The sequence below is a fragment of the Adiantum capillus-veneris genome, chromosome 6, assembly GCF_014529385.1.
Source record: "Adiantum capillus-veneris isolate H3 chromosome 6, ASM1452938v2, whole genome shotgun sequence".
Classification (NCBI taxonomy): Eukaryota; Viridiplantae; Streptophyta; class Polypodiopsida; order Polypodiales; family Pteridaceae; genus Adiantum; species Adiantum capillus-veneris.
The window spans coordinates 85,904,676-85,925,318 of record NC_140936.1 but is presented as its reverse complement, the minus strand read 5'-3'; the positions used below and the strand labels follow the sequence as shown (position 1 = coordinate 85,925,318).

Here is a 20,643-nt window from a genome sequence, read left to right as displayed (position 1 = left end):
AGGGGCGACAGGTGAGGGGGTGGGATTGGGTAGGGGCGAGAGGTGAGGGAGGGTAGGGGCTAGAGGTGAGGGGGTGGGATTGGATAGGGGCGAGGGAGAGAGAGGGTAGGGGCGAGAGGTGAGGGGGTGGGATTGGGTAGGGGCGAGGGGTGAGGGGGTAGGGGCGAGGGTGAGTGGTAGGGGGTGGGTAGGGGTGAGGGGGGGCTGGTTAGGGGCGAGTGGAAGCGAGGGGTGAGTAGGGGTGAGGGTGCGTGGGGGACTGGTTAGGGGCGAGTGGAAGGGAGGGGTGGGTAGGGGCGAGGGCAAGGGAGGGCTGAGTAGGGGGTAGGGGCGAGGGTGAGTGGTAGAGGGTGGGTAGGGGCGAGGGCAAGGGACTAGGACGAGGGTGAGTGGCATGGGGACTAGGGGAGAGGGCAAGGGACTAGGGCGTGTGAGGGGCGAGGGCAAGGGACTTAGGGACGGGGGTGAGTGGGCATGGGGACTAGGGGCGAGGGGGTGTGAGGGGGTGGCAGATAGCAATTATTAATCACCCATGCAAAGTATGGCCGGAAGAGTCCGTGTTCCGTTGCAGACAAATTCCATGGTCCACTAATTGAAAGTTGAGAGGCTATAGAGCGCGTCAATTGATTGAGAGCAAGAGCTGAAAGTTGAGTTGCTACAAAGCACGGTAGTTGATGGAGAGCAAGAGGAGGTACCATGAGCAAGACAACTATCAAGAGCAGGGAATTCATCAAGCAGGCCGGGCTCTGTGAAGGGAGTTCGCCAGACCCAGAGGAGAGCTTTGTTCTAGTCGTAGAAGCAGACGCCACTGAGGCTGATGTTTGAAGGGGGGTGAACTCTTGTAGTGGTGATTTCTTCCCGCTTCTATGATTCTTCATAGGCGTACCAAATTCAAAGGCGTCCACCAAGGAAACATTGGAAGAGGGTGTACCTTCCGACAAAGAGTGAATAGAGACTCCATAATAGGGCATAGATTTGGTAGCATCCAACCACTCCAACAGATCCTCACCTAACCCTTCAGGTGTAGTAGGCTGTTCTTGTGCAGGGTTGGTTTCCATTGACAAAGAAACTTGTTGCACCACGGGATCCATACCTCCTTCTAAGAGAATGGGTTGCATCAGGGAGCCAGAAGTATGTATCCACATTGCATCGTTTCCCCAATCATGAAGTGCTTTAGTGTGTCGCAGCCATGGTCTTCCAATGAGCAAAGGAAATCCGCCCTCAACCTGGGGAAGACGAACCACAACAAAATCCAAGTTAAAAGTGAAGTCTTGTACCTAAAGAGGCACATTGTCCACAATGCCCACTGGGTACATTGTCCGTTGGTCGGCCAATGTAGCTGTGAAGAGAGCAGGGCGAGTAGACTGTAGACCTAGAGCTAACATAGTGAACTCGGGCATCAGGTTGATGCCAGATCCACCATCCACTATCACTCCTGAGAATTGCCGACCCAAAACGGACACTGTCAGGCAAGGGCTTCTATAATCAGTGAGTGGAGCAGTGGGACTGGATATCATATAGGACTCTGACGGTCGCACTGGGAGGTGCCCGCCACTAGGACCTGCTCCAGGGTAAAGTGACTGCAAGGGTATCACTTCTGAAACTCGCATCTAGCCGCAACATGTCATAGAGGGACACTTGTTGGAAAGTGTTCTTCAAGACTATCTCTGCTGTAAGCTTTTCTTGTTCTACCAGTGGTTTCTCTGGTACCTTGATCTTTTGTAGATCTAAAATTGCTTCCAAAAAAGCTTCATCAATATCGGAGAGCAAAGATTTGAATTCCTTCATGGCACTGGGGGATGGCTTGTTAACAGCTGCAGGCAAGGTATCCACTGGTGTGAGAATGTGTGGGGGAGTTGAACTTGCTTGAATGCTAAGACCGAGAGCGGCTCTCTCGGCCCGGGTGAGGATGCCCGATGGCTCCTCTACCAACTGCGGCGGCTTATTTTGAGGGGTAACCACGTGGGTAGAAGGTGGCGGCTGAGAAACGGTGCTAACTGCTATCAAATTGAGCTTGGGAAAGGCAAACTCATTCTGGCTTTGACTTGGGTTCGAACCCGTGGATGCACGAATTTTAGGGCAATCCTCACTGTAGTGATCCTTCATTTCGAGGCAATGACGGGGCAGGGAGGGGACCCTTCTGGCAAGGAGCATTTGCTTTGGTAATGCCCATATTCCCCGCATCTGTAGCACAAAATGGGCCGATTCAAAGGGCGAGTCGAAGGGCGAGGTGGTCCTTGCTCCTGGTGCATTGAGTTGGAGATGGAGGCATAGAAGCTTTGAGGTGATGAGGGAGCATGGGTATGATAAAAGCTCTGAGAGGGAAAAGTGCTCTCCATACCTTGCATAGGAGGGGCTATCAGCAAAGGTGGCATATGGTGTGGATGGCCACAGGGAGAAACCATGTTGGATGCAGGTGCTGGCCCTTGTTGAAGAGAAGGACCAAGACTTTGATGTATTTGTCGCAATCCCTTGAGGTAGTAGCAGTCCTTGTCCTCATGCCCAGACTTTTCGCAGAAGTGGCAATAAGCCCGAAGGGGACAGTCATGTGGAGGGTGTCCTGGAGAGCGACACGAGCTGCACCATACCATAGCCTTAGTCTCTTGCGGAGACCGAAGCTCTTCTAGCTCCCTCTTGATTTGATCCAAAGCCTCGTGATACGGGGCCTTCTCCTGTCTGAGAGAGATCGATTTCTCATCTTGAAGAGCTCGCTGTAGCTTAAGGGCTTCCAATTCCCTGCGTAGAGAAGTTAACGGATCAGAAGGACTTTCCAAAAACACTGAAGGGGCCTCTACGTGAGGAGAGTTACTAAACAGCTTCCTAGCCCCCGATGAACTCCTCCAGAGTGGCGTCAGGTCGGAGACTCTCTCGGAGCTTTTGCTGAGAAGTTTTGGGAAGCGCCTTCTCCACCCACTTCTTAACCATAAATTCACCGGGTTGATGGGGAAGCTTGGCAACCTGAGACTCAGGTACAATGGGGTGTCGAGGCTCAAATGTGCAGGGATGGTGAATAAGTGCTCTATGTATAGACTCAATGCTCTAGACGACGATGATGGACCATATATCTGGAAGATGATCCGATGACCCAACGCCCATAAATGTCAGCCACCTAAGCCAATCTCCAAAGTGAGTGGTGGTGGTGACCTGGCCACGATGCCCACTAGACCACCACCCGTATCCTGCCACGTGTCACTGCCCAGCCCAGAGAGTCCGTCCAGACCAGACCAACTGTACTAACTGAGTGTCCTGTGAAAGTAACATTGTAGCCTGCTACACCCTTCCGCCCTCACCTCCTGCGCGCAGTCCCCCAACGCGCACCCTGCCCCACCCGCTTCCCAGCCTGCCCGTTGCCCGCCTGCTACCCAACCCCGCTCGCCACCCTGCCCGCTGCCCGCCCGTCTCCCGCTGCTGCCCTACCCACTTGCCTGTCCACTGCCTCGCCCGCTTGCACACTACCATTAGCCCTTCACCTCTCCTTTCCTGCCTGTCGGGCCTCGCCGGCACCCTCGACGTGCTCGGTCCAACAGGATTCTCCCCATTCGTCGACGCTTCTCCGCCTCTTCTTCGCAACAGCAGACACGGATGGAGGCTCAAGCTCTGCCACAGAGGGACACCAATGAAGTCCCCTCGCCCCACCTCGCTAAGCCACCATTCGACTTGCTCTCACCGATCGAGCAAGCGAGCCTAGCCGCAGAGGTGGAACGCCTGCAGGCGACTTCCGTCATCTACAAGATTCTCGGCACCAGACCCAGCAGATGATCTTCTCCAGGCCTGCCTTCTTGCAGAGGTGGGCAAGATCTTGGACGTTCAGTTCCTCAAACGCGGCTACTATCAGATAGAGTTTGAGACCTCCGAGATGGCGTCCAAGGTCATCGCGATGAGCCCCTTGACCATCCGAGTAGTTCGAGCCCACTTTTGACAGTGGAAACATGGTTTTGACCCAGCTTCGGATGTTTTGGTAGAGGAGGTAGACCTTCCCATCTCCGTCTGTTTTCCTGGTTTGAGGAGGGAGTACCTACCACTTTTGTCCAGGGTAGGCTCAGAGATTGGGACTGTCCTGAGAGACACCTCGCATGGCAGCCTTGATAGCTGCCAAGGCGGCCTCAGTAAGACTTCTGGTTAGGGACACCCACACTCTCCCGAAGGTCATACTACTTCCTCGGGTGAGTGGGGGTTGGTTCCGACAGAGCGTGGAGTATTCGAGCCTCCGGAATCAGTGTTTTATTTGCCGACAAATGGGCCATCTTGCGAAGGCATGTCCACGGAGGAGACCCCGACCTACACCACAGACCCAGCCCCAAGGCTGGCCAGTTGCAGCAGACAGAGTCACAGAGTACGCAGGCAAAGCCACCCTCCGAGCCTGGGGCTCAAGCAGAGGAGGGCTGGCAACAAGTTCGTGGTCAACGTCGACAGGGACCACCGCGCCAGCCTGGCACTCAGAGTGGTCCTCAGGCTCCTACCCAACAGCAGTGGGTTCCCAAAGGAAACCGATTCGACCCTCTTCAACAGGACTAGGTCCCTGCTCCAGCCTCACTCTCGACACCCCTCCTCCTCCCTCTGCCTCTCTATCTTGCCCTCCTACCTTCGCCGATCCCCCTCGCCCCACCTCTCCCCTTGCTCCCTCACCTCCTCGCGCCCCAGTCCCGCAGCCGTCCCAAGGGGCAGGGCCCTCCTCGGCTGCTAGGAGATCTCTTGGCAATGCCTTTGCCACGAGTCGCTTAGCGAGAGAGGGACAGCCTTTCTTGCGACCCCCTCTTCTGGTACAGACATCTCCCTTTGCAGCAGTTCCTCGTGGTCTAACGAGCTTCGACATTCGTCGTCGTTGGGATTTCTTTGCCTACGACTTTACACGGTTCCTCGGCGACCCCTCACTAGACCTTGAGGCAGCCTACTTCAGAGTTCATGTGTTGTTCTTGCAGCTAGGGGGATAGAGGCCTTGGACTCAGCAGTTGGCTTCTCTTTTCCCCTATGCGGCAGGGACCACGCTGAGTGGACTATAGACTCAGTGATGGAGTGGTTGCAGACACAGGCCCTAGAGTTCTCTCATCACATGGGAGACCTAGGGGTTACAGACTTGCTTCAGACTCTTTGGCCATTGGCCAGGTTTGTTGTGACACCTCCAGACGCAGCAAGATGTAGACACATTGTGATTCACTTTTTTGCTGACATGCAGAGCCCGCCATGCTATGTACACATACATGAGGACTCCTAGATAGAGGAGGTTACTTTACGCAAGGCTCGGTCTACTTGGGCTTGGGCTAGACACTATTTGCAGTCACGCCTATCTCGAGGACACTCGGATGAGGATTACTCCCCATTCAAGCCTGCCTCGAAGATAGCACGGTTAGCTGCTGCGACAGCATCATTTCTCTCTTGCTCCCCATGAGGATCATCTCATGGAACGTACAGGGATTAGGCGGGCCCCAGTTTCAGCGTCAGAGGGGCCGGCTATGTCAGGAGCTTCAGCGATGCCTTGTGGGAGGAGAGATTGACCTTCTTATGCTACAAGAGCATCATTTGTATGAGAGCCGCATCAGACGTAGTGGTCAGCTTTTGCGCGGACGATACGAGACTTTTTGGTCAGCTGCATTTGGACCTGGAGGCATCCAGGGCAGGGTATGTATAAATATTGCGGATTGTTTGCAGCACGCCATTGTGGGCAGAGGGATTATTGTGCCAGGCAAGGCTCAGTGGATCACTATGCAGGTTCCGGGTTGTCTCGTGGGCTTCCTAAACATCTATGCGCCCAATGTGGCGAGTGCACGTGCAGAGTTTTGGTCTCAGATTGTTGAGTCTCTATCGCAGGCAGAGCAATGGTGCATAGGGGTGACTTCAACATGTTGGAGGAACCCTCTACTGTGCATGGAGTTGAGCTGGCAGCTTGGGAGAGGTTTTGTATGACTGCGGGTTTCAGAAGTGTGCGGCAACATTCTAGCTTTGTGAGGCCCCCAGACAACTCTGGCCTTCTCTCGTTCGGACCGCAGAGTGGGAGGCGTGAATCTATCTCAGATAGATCGCTTCTACACTAGTCACCACTTCTATGACTTGGGTGGGTAGTTGGCATTTTGGCAGGGACTTCCTTTTCGGACCATGCACCAGTGATCCTTACAATGACTAATAGGCAGAAGAGGGGAAGCACGATGCTACGCATCCTTGAGGGTCTTGCTGGACTCAGCGCTCATAGAGCGAGTGGAGGATCTTTGGACAGAGAGCCTAGACATGCAGGATTCTCCTGCTGACAGAGTGGCCTCAGGACTTACTCAGCTTAGTTGATTCTTTCTTCAGGAGTCTTCAGCTCGCCCTCGCTGCAGCGAGAGAGGAGCAGCGTCTCCCACGGGGTGTTGCTTCCTTGCAGAGGATGCAAGAGCAGCATCGAGACAGTCCTTGGTTGGAGGAGCAGTTACAGCAAGCTCGCCAGGAGCTCGTCAACACAGAGGAGAGGCGCCATGAGTTTGCTTTCCATCGACAGGCATCTCAGTGGACCCAGATGGGTGACAGAGTGACAGGCGCTTTCTTTGAGGCGGTGGGACCCAGCATACGCATGCCAAGGTCAGCCAATCGAGGAGGCACGACGGGTCAGTTTCTTTAGAGCTAGAGGACATGCGTACAGTTGCTACTGACTTCTACCGTGATCTACTATCTGCAGAGCCTCAATCAAAGCGTCAGGATGCATGCAGAGAGCAGGTGTGGGCACAGATTCCTTGTCTTGTGACTGAGGAGATGAGCCAGAGGCTTGAGCTTTCTCTTCAGCTAGAGGAGCTGCACACGGCTCTTAGAGCACTCCCCCGTGGTAGCTGTCCAGGTGAGGATGGCTTGACTCCCAGCTTTTTCTTGGAGTACTGGGACTTGCTTGGCACAGATCTTTGCAGTGCTTTTCAGCTCATCTTGCACACAAGAGAGATGTCTAACAACATGAGTGAGGGCCTGATCTACCTCATTCCCAAGGAGGGTGGCTCCTTGGATGAGATTCGACAGTGGCGCCCCATCACCATCCTCAACTCAGCCTACAAAATTCTTGCCAAGGCTCTGAGTTTGAGGATTCGGCCACTTCTAGAGAGCATTATACATGGGACACAGACAGGTTTTGTCAAGGAGCGTAGTATCCTTGACAACATCTTTACTTTTTGGGAGGCTTCTGCCCTTGCGCGGCTCCGTGGTGAGGATCTGGTGATTCGATTTTGAGAAGGCCTACGACAGAGTTGACTGGGACTTTTTGGAGGGCACTCTACGCAGGGTGGGCTTCTCAGATGCTTGGATCAAAGGGGTGTCAGCTTTGTACAGACGGGCACACAGTAAGGTACTTTTGTCAGGAGGTAGAGGTGATCGTTTCATGCTCACACGTTCAGTCAAACACGGCTGCCCTCTTGCCCCCTTCCTCTTTCTATTCTATGTTGAGGCGATGAGCAAGTTTTTGGTTTCACACCAAGGTTGGTTTACGTGGCTTAGCGCTCCCTATTCGGGGAGATGAGCTACTGGACGCTGAGTTTGCAGACGACTCAGCCTTGTACTTGGATGGCCAAGAGGCCAACCTTCACAGGTGTGAGCGGGCTCTAGAGACTTTTTGTTGTGCATCAGGCGCACTCATCAATTGGAGAAAGACAATGGCTTTCTCGGTTGGTAGTGCTCCTACGCTTGATTGGATGCCAGGTGAGGGTTTCAGGTGGATTCCCCCAGGGACTGCAGTTCGGTACTTGGGCTGTCAGGTTGGTTTGAACTTGTCTCCCGAGCAGCAGATTGCTCCCCTCCTCCTGTCTATCAGGAGGAAGTTGTTACACTGGAGCTCCGCACGACTTTCTCTGGCAGGCAGAGTTGTAGTGGCCAACCAGGTGTTGTTGGCTACTATGTGGTACATCACTTCTTGTTCGATCTTTTCGAGTTCTTGTATCAACCAGGTAGAGAGGCTGATCAGGAACGTCCTTTGGTCAGGGCGTGACACTCAGATAGCCCGAGCCAAAGTGGCATGGCAGGTCATCATTCGTCATTGTTCTCAGGGAGGATTGGGGATCATAGACCCAACACAACAGAGCAGAGCCCTTCTTGGGAAGTTTATTGTCAAAGGACTTCTTCTAGGTGAGAAGCCCTGGAAGGAGTTCTTGCTTCAGCGGCTTAGTACTAGGGTGCCTCAGGCTGGAGGCTTTTGGTGACCCTCGACTATGTGGATTTTCACAGAGATGCGCAGAGTTGGCTTGAGCAGGAGACTAGAGGACCACTTCGTTGTGAGTCTGCTCCGACCTTGAGAGCAACTGCGGAGAGGCTTGGAGCAACGTCAGCCTACTTGCACAGAGAAGCACCTGAGACAACCCCTTGTTTGGAACCCCATGGTTAGCACTCAGAGAGGCCACTTGATTGGTAGTCGGCCTCATTTCCTAGGGTCCCATGGCAGAGGGTCCAACACGCACTTTAGGTGACTGGCTACAGTTTTCAGGCTTGTCAGAGGAGCTTAAGGGCATTCAACTACAGGGCATGAGAGGGGTGCAGAGCATGTGTCAGGACATCTCAGAGGTTGTACCAGCTGAGTGGCTCACACCTCTCGAGTCAGCAGCGCCCAGACGGATGGGAGCCTTCACGCGACTGGAGGTTCTCATCTCAATTCGGGCTTGCTCAGAGACTATACCCTCCCTATTTTTCGAGCTACAGGGTGAGGGACGCTTACACTGAATTGCCGTAGAGGCCCCACAAGTGGTAGAGTGATGTTTTCAAAGGATCCGTGTGGTGGGCATCTGTGAGAGGACTTGTGTCATAGATCCCGACCCAGCAGCTCGTGAGACTGGCCACTGGAGACTGTGGGCTTGGGAGAGCTATCCACTGGCACGAGTACAATGGGATTCTGGAGAGTGGCTTTGTAGGCACCCTCTCTCCTTAGCAGACCATCCAAGCGTCCCTTTCTTTCAGTACACTGTTCGACTGGGACGTCACATACTGGCAGTGCAGAGAGAGGCTCGTCTTGCTGCAGCACCTCATTGGCAGGAGGAGGGTCTCACAGCTGAGTTCTTGGCACCTTTTGGGAGAGGTTGTGGGACTCCAGACAGCCGAGGCGAGTCACATTGTTCCAGTGGTTGGTTGCACACCAAGCTACAACAGTTGGGAGCTGGCTTGTACATAGTGGTCTCTCGGCCGCATGTGCAGCTTGTGACCACCTTTTGGAGAGTCAGCGTCACTATCTTTGGGACTGTCCTTTGGCACAGCAGGTGTGGCTTCGTGTTCTTCGGCTGATGCCAGCTTTTTCTACAGCTCGGCAGTACACTTGGGAGGCAGTTGCTTGGTCCACTCTCACGGGCCCGACACTTCAGTTTGAGCTATCCTCCACCAGCAGGATGATAGTGATGCAGGGGGGTCATCCTACACTCCACCTTCTACAGAGCTTACTCCACAAGAGTGGTGCAATGAGAGAGAGGAGTGTTGGGAGCTCATTAGCGGCCGGACACTCTGGTTCATCGGGCGGGCCCGCTGCTTCCACATCTTCGAGGCTCGCCCTATACCCCCAGCAGAGACTGTTCGGGATCTTTGGCTAGAGCTGATCCATACTCTCAGACGACAGCTCGAGAGACTCTAGGGCAGCTCCGACCGCATGCAGGAGCACAGAGAGGCTTTCCTTCTACTCTGACGTCCTGGCCCTTTTTTCACCATGGTCCAGGGTGTGCTCAGATGGCACTACCGCTTTTCCCTCCTCCCATCTCTTGATTTAGCCTCATTGTACATATGTTGTTTTTCCTTGGGAGAGTCTCCCCATCATGTTTGTTGTAGGCCTCTCTTGTAGAGGTGGTTGTAGCCCTATGGGCAGTTTCATTAACTAATAGAAGGATCTTTTTCTCAGAAGAAAAAAAGACTAAAAGGTCAGACTGAAAATCATCATCATCATCATCCATGCCCGAGGATGCCCGGCATCGGGCGTTGTCCGAGAAAGTATCGCATCGATCACTGAAGACATAAGGTACAGCGTTTTTGAAGGGCTGAAATGATGATAAATCGCAGCGTTTTTGAAGGGCTGAAATGATGATAAATCGCTGGTCTTACTGCAGGTTTAAGGGCTGAATTCTTTGCAGCATTTTGGGGCTGAAAACGCCAATGATCTACAACTGAATGCTAGCGTTAGTGAAGTCCTTGTGCTGCTGCCAATGGATAGTGAAAACGCCAGGCATGAAGGGACATGGGGTGGCGATGGCTGGGCTAGAAAACGCCAATAGAAGGGAGCACTGTGGCGATGGCTGAAAACGCTGATGGAAGGGGAGTGGCCTCGCCAAGGTTAGAGAGGGTCTTGCTGAGAGAGGGTTGGACACCTGTTACTTGGGGCTTGGGGAAGCCTGCTGTGCCTTTGCTCATCTGCCAATTTGTGCTAACTTGGGTTTGCTTATATATTAACTTACCCAATTTGCCCTACTGAGTACCCAACAAAAGTCACTTAATAAATAAGTGAAAAATGTCAAAAATAGGGGAAAATGGGATAAAGTCATCTGAAAAATCCCCAACTGACTCTGATGGAATCTGATGGAAATGCTTATGCTTATGCAAGGTGCAACCAGAGGATATGCATCTACACTCAGTGACTGGGCATGCACGGTCTACGAATAGACTCACAAAAGTGCCAGATGAAATCTAATCTAACTTGACTAGACTTGACGAAAACCCTGCTATGGTGTAGCTTGTCCACGGACACATAGGGTTGGGATGTGTCACGTAACATCCCCTCCTTTTTAAAGTGAGGTACTGATACCGAGCTGCATGGCTTCCTTGTAGTCTGCCAACAACTCTGGATAATCCTTAAAGAACTCCTCGTCTACCCACACCGCTTCATGGGTTCCTCGATCTTTGAACTTCAAAAAATATTGTCGTACTTATTTCTTCGAACCATGACGAAACCAATGTAACAAGACTTGCTCCGGCTCCATGACTTCTACTTCATCGATAATCTCCGGTTCTTCTTCTTCGAAACGTCCTTTGGAGGTGTTCCCTGAAACACTTTCAACCAAGAAACATGGAAAACGTTGTGCATAGACCATAAGTTAGGCAATTGCAATTTCATTGAAACCTCATTAATCTTTTTGATGACTGGAAATGGACCATACATACGAAAAGATAACTTAGGACCTTTCTTTCCAATTTGCTTAAGACGCTGTTTCATAATTCGTAGATACACCCAATCTCTTTCCTTGATCGAGACCTCCTGACGATGCTTGTTAGCCTGTCGAGAATAAGATTACTAAGCCTTGCTTAGCCGAAGCTTCACACTCTCAGAAATCTCATCCAATGACTGACTCTCAGCATTGGCATCAGGCATTTGACTGACCGATCGAGTCAACAATGACTAGAATCGGCGGCCAAAAGCTGCCTCATACGGAGTTCGATCAATAGCAGAAGAGAAGGAATCATTGAGAATAGCTTGAACCAATGGGAGGTAGAGCTCCCATTGAGACTGTTGATCATGAACATAAAACTTCAACACATCAAAAGCCAACTGATTATAAATTTCTGTTTGACCATCTGACTGTGGATGAAAAGCGGATGAAAAATTCAACTTTGTGCCAAAATTTTCAAAGAGTGTACGCCAAAAGTTGGACGTAAACTTAACATCCCTATCTGAAACAATGGACTTTGGCAAACCACAGAGGGGGTACCAATGCTTTATGAACAATCGTGCAACATCTTGTGCAGTGACTGTGGCCTTACAAGGAATCAACATGCAGAATTTGCTGAAACGATCAACAATAGTTAAACATTGAGTGTTCCTTGAATGCTGACTTGGTGGTAAGTTAGTCACAAAATCCATAGACATATCCTGAAAAGATCCCTCGGGAATAAGCAGCGGAAGCAAGAGGCCTTGCTGCTTACCCTGAGGAGCTTTTACTTTTTGACATATAGTACAATGTGTGTCATAACTAAACACATATTTTCGCATTTTAGGCCAATAGAAAAATCGTTCAATCTTTTCCAATGTGGTTCATACCCCTGTGCCCACCCGTGAGAGAGTCATGTGCATCATGCAATATGGCTGGCCTGAGAGAGGGCAACACACATAGACGCTGACGAAAAAATAACAATCCATCACGAATGAGATAGTTGTTGGGCCCTTGGGAAGCAAGAGCCTGCAACCAATACTTACCAAACTCCGAATCTGCATACCGATTCTTCATGCTGTCAAAAGACTCACCCTGTATAGAAAATGTGGTTCTTGACTCAAGAGCCAAAATCTGTCCTTTGCGACTCAACGCATCTACAACAGGGTTAGCTTTTCCATGCACATACTCAATCAAACCTCCAAATTGCGACCACAGCGCTTGGCGATCACTCCAATGTGCACTAGGCATAGACTGTAGCCACTTGAGGGCTTGATGATCTGTGCGCACTGTAAACTCTCTACCATACAAAAAATGCTTCCAATGCTTAAGAGAGTGAATGACAGACAAAAGTTCTTTATCATAAACTGAATAATTCTTTTCCGCACTATTGAGCTTTCGGCTAAGGAAAGCTACAGGACGACCATGTTGCTGGAGCACAGCGCCTATGGCGACATTGCTCGCATCCGTCCATACCTCAAAGGGGTTATCCCAAGAAGCAAGGATAAGACACGGAGCTTCCGTCACCGCAACCTTGAGAGCTGCAAAAGCCTCAATGGCTCCCTCGGGCAAGTCTACGCACTGACGGCGAGTCTTTACCCCTTTCAAAACATCTGTCATAGGTACAGCAATGCGTGCAAAATTCTCTATGTGCGAACTATATGCTTGACATAAACCAAGAAAAGAACACACATCATATGCAGTTTTGGGCAAATCCCAATTACAAACCTGTTCCACCTTCGCGGGGTCGAGCTTGACGCCTTCTGCAGAAATGATATAACCCAGATAAGTGACTTCATAAAGAAAAAATTCAGACTTCTTAGCTGCAATGTACAACTGACACTCATCCAAACGAGTTAGTACCCTTTCAACATCTCTTTCATGTTGTTCCCACGATGCAGAAAAAATGAGAATATCATCTAAAAAGATGAACACACATACACCTACCATGTCGCCGAAACGACCTACCATGAGACGATTGAACGTACCCACGGCTCCTGTCAATCCAAAAGGCATAACAATATACTCCCATTGCCCTCGCTCGGTGCGAAAGGCGGTCTTGAAAATGTCGTCTTTGAATACCCGTACCTGATGGTATCCACTTTTGAGATCGACCTTGCTGAAAACCTTTGCCCCATTGAGCCTATCGAGGATATACTCAATGCGAGGCATCGGAAACTTGTTCTTGACGGTCATCTTGTTTAATGCCCTGTAATCAACACACAAACGAGACGAACCATCCTTCTTGCGAACGAACAAAATAGGGGCAGCAAAAGGACTTACATTAGGACATATGAATCCTCTAGCCACCAACTCCGTGAGTTGTCACTCTAACTCTTCCTCCTGTGACTTGTTCAAACGATAGGGAGCCTCACTGACAGGCTGCGCTCCCTGCATAAGCTCGATGCGATGGTCCTCCAGCTGCTCCAGTGGGAGACGAGGTGCAAGATCATCCTATAAAAAGAGATGTTTAAATTTCGTAAACAACTCCAAATACTTACCTGGAGCCTGAATGCTCTGGGAAACTGGGGTAGCATAAATGAATACTGCTTGTGCTCCTCGTCGTAATTCACGCTTTACCTATACATGCGAGATGAGAGGCAAAGAATGCAAGCCCTCCTCAGCACGAATGATGAAGGGGCAATCAGATTTGGCATGTAAAATGAGAGTGTTAGCTTCAAAATCAATGAGAGCGTTGAGTTCACGAAACCATTTTATGCCCAAAATCATATCACATCCTGAGAGAGGAGACACAAGAAATTTCCTACGAAAAGAAGCTTGTTGAACGGTAAACATCACATCAAGGCACTCCTTCGTGATGAGAGAGTCCATACCAGGAGCGAAGCCAGAAACCTCGAGAGGACATTTCTGACTAACCTCTAAAGCGAGCTCTCTCAACAAGAGGAGGACTAATCACATCATGCATACTGCCTGGATCAAACAATATGATAAAACGCTGTCCTTTTACATGACCATAACACTTCAAGAGAGATTCATCAATGTGTGTGTCAGAGTCAGGAGAAGATACAGGTTGTGTTGTGATAGAGTTTGTGGTAGTTGTGGGTGCCTTTGGTTCTTTAGGTGGGACTGTCTTAGGACAGGCCTTCTTAATGTGACCCTTGATATGACATTTAAAACATCTACCTTCTTTAGCATAAATCACTTGTTCTTCCGCCGTGATGTATCCCCCTATAATTCCTTGAGAAGCTTTTTCATCAGGGGTTAGCTTAGGTTTTACAGGTGCTTTAGCTTTACCCTTAGATTCATTGTTAGAGTTCTTTTCCGAGGAATTAGAGGAAGAAGGGCTAGAAGAATTACCGTTCTTACCGTTCTTACCATTCTGTGTGTTCTGAGAATTCAAAGATGTCCCTTGAGAAGACTTGTTCTCCTTAGGCTTTCCCTTGTTGTGCTTCATCTCTTGGGGGAGAGCAATTGCTACCGCCTTGTTGAGATCCACGGGGTCAAAGACTTCAACATCAAACTTGATGTATTCGTCTAACCCAAAGAGAAAAGCCTCTTTGCGCTCATCATCCGACTTGCGTGGTTGAGTGCCTAGCTGCAAAACACGGTTAGAAAAAGACATGATTGGCATACCATGTTGCTTGAGATTACGCCAATCCTCTTTCAAGCGTGCAAGGTACTGAGGTGGCATAAACCGCGCCTTGAGCTTGTCTTGGAAATCAACCAAACTAAAAGAGAGGGACGTGAAATCGTCGGCTGCCTCTAGGTGCGCGGCTAGTTGTGCCTCTTGCCATGCATGGTACCAATTGATGGCATCACCGGCAAGGTACATAGCGGCCATCAAAACTTTGCTATTTCCTGTTTTCTTAGTTGTTGCAAAATAAGCATTAAATTGATGCAACCAAGAATGAATCACCGTAGCATCCATCTTACCATCGTACTTACTGAAAGTCGCTTTTTTGGTGACTGGGTTGTTGGAATCCGCATCGTGGCTTGCACCACGAGAGGAACTCCCATGATCTTTGGGTGGTTCGGTCTTCGAGGCTAGCAAGTGGAAAATAAATTCTTGATCGTAGAGCTTCTCCTTCATCGCGCTCGCGTTCAAAAGCAAGTCAATTTTCTTCTTGTTTTGCGGCAAGAGCAAGGCGATTTGCTTCTTGTCTATCCATCATGGCCATCATCTGCTTGACCACTGCCTCCATAGGGTTTGGCGTAGATGGCGAAGGGGGAGGGTTGAAGAGATCATCTCCGGGTAGGAACGAGTCTTCATCGCCTCTCTCATGCTCATCACCTGTATGCGAAGTATCCATTCCGCTTCGGGTGACGACCATGCACTATGACCTTGGGGTCTTAAGCTCGCGAGAAACTTGGGTTCTTGAGGGTCTTGAGGTTCTTGAGGTCCTTGATTCGGGAGAATCTTGGGTTCTTGAGGATCTTGAGGTTCTTGAGGGGTTCTTTCGCTTGCAAATCGCGTTGAGAAGGATCTTCTCTTCACCCAAGTTCTACCCTTTTTTGCGGGCGCACCCCTTGGCGGCCTTGCGCTCACACCAAGGTTGCTTTTTCCCACCTCACGTCAATTGGCCGGCCGCTAAATGCACGGTCCGCTCTCAATGAGTAAAAAGAGACACAAGGGGAGGCTGGACAAGCCCTTCTTTCTTGGGATTCCTGTCACTCTTCAACAAAACACGATTAGGAATCGCCACGCCCAAGTAAACTTGGGTTCGTGCGATCGCAACAAGCAAAAAAATTCTTGTGGTTCTTCCCTTGAGTAATGCAGAACACTTCCAAAGCTCTGATACCAATGTAAGGTGCAGCGGAATGAATGTTGTATTTTCTCAAGATTAGTGATCTTTACTCCTCAAGGTTCCTTTTAGTTCTTAGGGAAAGAGAGAGCTTTCCGTCTTATGGAGAGTGTTGTGATCACGAACAAAGTAAGGGGATATTGTGTGTGCAAGTGAATGAGACTGAGAGAAGGAGAGAGAAAAGATACGACACCGAGAGGTTGTAAAACCCTCCTCCGAAGGCCCCACTCTCGTCGGCGAGAGTAGTCTACTTGATTGCACAAAGGTGTACAATGCGAATGCAATGGACTGATGCAATGGGACTATGTTGATGACGACGACAACTTCGTGACTGAAAATAGGGATCTTCTATCTGCTGATTTTCATGGACTGTTCGGGGCTGAAATTCCCTGCTTTTGCTGAAGCTTCAAGGCTGAAAGAAAACTCTGGTTTCTAGGGTTTTGCTGCGTTTTAGAAGGGCTGGTTGCCGGCTGAAAACGCTGAGGATCTGCAGCTTTTTTGAAGGGCTGAAATGATGATAAATCGCTGGTCTTACTGCAGGTTTAAGGGCTGAATTCTTTGCAGCGTTTTGAGGCTGAAAACGCCAATGATCTGCAACTGAATGCTAGCGTTAGTGAAGTCCTTGTGCTGCTGCCAATGGATAGTGAAAACGCCAGGCATGAAGGAATATAGGGTGGCGATGGCTGGGCTAGAAAACGCCAATAGAAGGGAGCACCGTGGCGATGGCTGAAACCGCTGATGGAAGGGGAGTGGCCTCGCCAAGGTTGGAGAGGGTCTTGCTGAGAGAGGGTTGGACACCTGTTACTTGGGGCTTGGGGAAGCCTGCTATGCCTTTGCTCATCTGCCAATTTGTGCTAACTTGGGTTTGCCTATATATTAACTTACCCAATTTGCCCTACTGAGTACCCAACAAAAGTCACTTAATAAATAAGTGAAAAATGTCAAAAATAGGGGAAAATGGAATAAAGTCATCTGAAAAATCCCCAACTGACTCTGATGGAATCTGATGGAAATGCTTATGCTTATGCCAGGTGCAACCAGAGGATATGCATCTACACTCAGTGACTGGGCATGCACGGTCTACGAATAGACTCACAAAAGTGCCAGATCACTTCTAATCTAACTTGACTGGACTTGACGGAAACCCTGCTATAGTGTAGCTTGTCCACGGACACAGGGTTGAGATGTGTCACGTGACAGAAGAGCTTCGTCAACGTCTGACCCTGTAAATAGTCGTACTGGGCATCTCCCATGTCGTGCTAGAATAGTCCTGATTCTCTGGTGGAGTCTCCATCAATGTCGTGGTCGCCCCCATAGACGTGGACGTCTAGCTCTCCCAAGCTCAATGGCTCAATCCACTAATATACCTCTGGTAGCAGTGGGCTCTGAAGTTTGTTGTGAAGCATGCTCATCCGGCTGCTGAGTCCCTACTCTAAAACATTCGGTGATCTCCCTCTGTGAATGTCTTCCACTACCGAGTCTCCTCAAGAGACTCTCCCTATGTCTGCGTAGCTCAGCAAAAACAACCCGAGGTATCTCTGATCCTGATATCTCATGACTCTTGCCAATGGTCCAAAGCCCTTTTTGAATAGATAGTGAAAGTGGCCTCGTCTCTCATAGTATACCGAACAATGATAAATGTGATGTAACTCTGTCTCTGGCTCTATATGACACAACTAGCATATCTTGGCTTCTGCTGGTACTTTCCTAAATCTGTCAGTCTCAATCTCTAGCTAATGCGCTTCACGTCCTTGCTGCGGACTTGCCCCGGACTTATTAGTCACTCCGACCCTTAGTCCATCGCGCATCGGCGCGCTCCCGTCTTCATCGTTATGTCTTGAACGAAGATCGACATCGGATACACGAAAATCCAGATCTTAAAATCCAAGATTTGCTTGCCTCGTATGCTTATATCGAAGGAGTTGGTGCAAGTATCCATAACCCTCTTCTACATTCGCATTCGCATGTAGCCTGCATTCACTTCCGTTGACATGGAACCATTGGAAATACCTCAAAGTACCCTTACCTTTCATCTTCACCCACAATGTTTTCACGACAGGACTATTCGAGTGGTAGTACTTGCTCACAAGGCAAAGTCAGCATCAAGGCTGGTATTCTACGACACTAATAAGGCTACCTAGTAACTCGTATGGTCAGTGTTTACATAGCAGCACTACCTACATACGCAGTATCCACAAGTTTGGAGAAGTTTTCATCAGTTTATGCAACCACAAGCATCAGAAGCATTCAGTGTCAGTAGTACAGGATGTCACTTACACACTTCACTTGAGCTATGTGGACAAGCTTCAGCTACAGTATAGCGTTAGTCTTAGCTTAGGACCTAGCCTGGCACTCTTGTGAGCCTCTAGTAGGACGTGCATGTCCAGGCAGGTCATAGTTGGATACCCTCACTTGCACATTATAATCACTTAAGCATATAGACATATGAGCACTCACTTAAGTCATTTATTAATAAGTGACTTTGACATGACATTTATTAAAAGTAGGTAGGACAAATGGCTAAAAGAAGTATAAATGCAATCCTAGGGGCACCAGAGTCAGGAAAGGAGCAATAGAAAAGCCTCTCAGCAATACCAACGCTTGGGCAGCCATCAGCCAGCGTTTTCTCAAACGGCCATCAGCGTTTCAGCCCTATGATCGCCATCAGATTTCAGCCTCAAGCATTTTCAGCATAGCATCGTTTGCAGCTGCAGTCCTTGCCGCGTTACCACCAACGTTTTCAGATTTCAACCATCTTCATCTTCAGCGTTTTCAGATTTCAACCCATCGCCGTCCCCGGCAATAGCAAATCAGCCCACAGATCCGAAAGCTCGACAAAAAGGATGCCACAACCCATCGTAGTAAGCTCTAGCATACTACCCTCAAAGCCTCCGAATACAAACTAAAGTCGTTCACAGATAGTGGATCATGAGGGAGAGTGGCCCACCATGGGCAAACAACAAGAGTCCATCCAATGCAATGTCGAGTAGCAACCTAAATGCCATGCTAAGAGGCGGTTCACACGCGGTAAAGTGCCTGAATGCTAGAATGGTGTACTGTGCAAGAGAGGGTATGCACCTATGACCGGCCTGGACGTGCACATCTTGCTCGAGGCTCACAAGTGTGCCAAGCTAGGTCCTAAGCTAAGACTGACGCTAGACTTCAACAGAAGCTTGTCGATGTGGTGCAAGTGCATTGCGCACATGACAACTACAGTTGCCTTTGAGAGATAGGCACTCCCACCAAACGCTCACTCTGCTATTGCATACCAAAGATCAACAGCATCAGAAGGCCTCCACCGATGATGTAAAGTAAATAATGGGCTGCCTTGCTCAATATGGGGCTAAGCCAGCCAACTGGAACCTTCTAAAACCAGAGGGTTGAGGAGAAATAGAAGGGAGGGAGCCGGAGCTCCCGATGACAATGATGGTAAAGAAAAAACAATTGGCATCACCGAGAGCTCTAGTAAAGGAAACCATTAGGAAAACCAAGAAGAGTGTTGCAATCGCGATGCTACACCATGCGGGGCCACTGAAAGCAAGCAAGTTGCAAGCTTTTCCACTAGAAGAGACATCAGGGGCAACTCGAAGGCAAGAGCGGCAAGAACTCCGGCATGGCGAGGAAAAAGGAGCAAATCAAGGGCTTCTCCAAAGCATCAACAAGCCACAGCAATTCCATCCCTGCAAGACTGCACATGAGAGCCATACTGGGTACTGCAACCCAACCGCAGGGAGCGAAGATGAAAAAGGAATGGGAGGATAGCGGAAAGATGGCGCCACGGCCAAAGAAATTAGAAGTAGAAAACCAGCAAGAAACCCTGGAGAGCAACGGGTGTGGCATTCGGGGCAGCCGGTAGTACAACAGATGGATTTGTCCATACATCAAGGGTGCAAAAACTCTCTCTCTCTCTCTCTCTCTCTCTCTCTCTCTCTCTCTCTCTCTCTCTCTCTGTGTGTGTGTGTGTGTGTGTGTGTGTGTGTGTGTGTGTGTGTGTCTGGAACGAGACTTACTATCCAAGATAGAAAGAAGCATTGGTAACCTGCAAGACTTCTTGGGCAAAGGAAGCCGCAGGCAGTCACCGGGAGGAAGCCGCAGAGACCGTCAGGTACGGCGAGAGGAAGCAGTATGAGGTCGCCCGAGCCGGAGTTCTGCTCAACGTCGAATGGGATGGCAGGTACTAGGCGGCAAGGGAGTCAGGGACCAGTAATCTGGAGGCGGGTCCCGAAGATGGTGTACTGCTGCCATGCAGGACCCAGGACTCCAGCAGGTACACGCGCATTTCTTTTCTGCCTCCCGGAGTCTGAACGTAAGTGGTCCAATGGCGGGAAAAATCTTACAATGTGTTTTAGTTTCACACGGGCTTTGAAGATGCCAAAAGGAAGGAACGCAAATGAAAGCTCCTCCTGTTCATGTGGATTCTAATGGATGGATATGTATAAGTTTTCCTTCCCACACGTTGATCATTATTAAAATCTAATAAATTTGAAACGAGGCGTTTGGAGATAGATGTCGGCACCGGTCCTTTCACATCGATTAGAGAGAGAGAGAGAGAGAGAGATTATATATCAAAGAGGAGAAAAATAAAACATACCTTTAAAAATTTGAAGGGTCCTTTGAGTGAGAGAGAGAGAGAGAGAGAAAAAAGAAGAAGAAGAGAAATTATATATTAAAGAGGAGAAAGATGAAACATACCTTTGAAAAATTGGAAATTTGAAGGGTCCTTTGTAATGCCCTCTTCATACACCCTCCCTTTTTGTCCAAAGGCAAATAAAGTAAATCACCTAAGCATGTAAAAACATATTAGCTTCTCAAAGGGTGTCTCTTAATTT

General features: G+C 49.6%; 1 protein-coding gene across 6 annotated transcripts in view; it reads right to left on the bottom strand.

Moving 5' to 3' along the window:
- The window catches only part of LOC147455828 (purple acid phosphatase 2-like), a 63,100-nt gene extending 42,963 nt beyond the window's left edge, over positions 1-20,137 (bottom strand). Inside the window, exon 1 of one of the 6 annotated variants that reach the window (XM_086514478.1) lies at positions 19,825-20,137. The gene's annotated coding sequence lies outside the window, so the exon portion shown is untranslated. The remainder of the gene's footprint in view (positions 1-19,824) is intronic. The other 5 variants (XM_086514476.1, XM_086514475.1, XM_086514474.1 and 2 more) reach the window with 5 other exon arrangements.
- Positions 20,138-20,643: the final 506 nt, after the last annotated feature.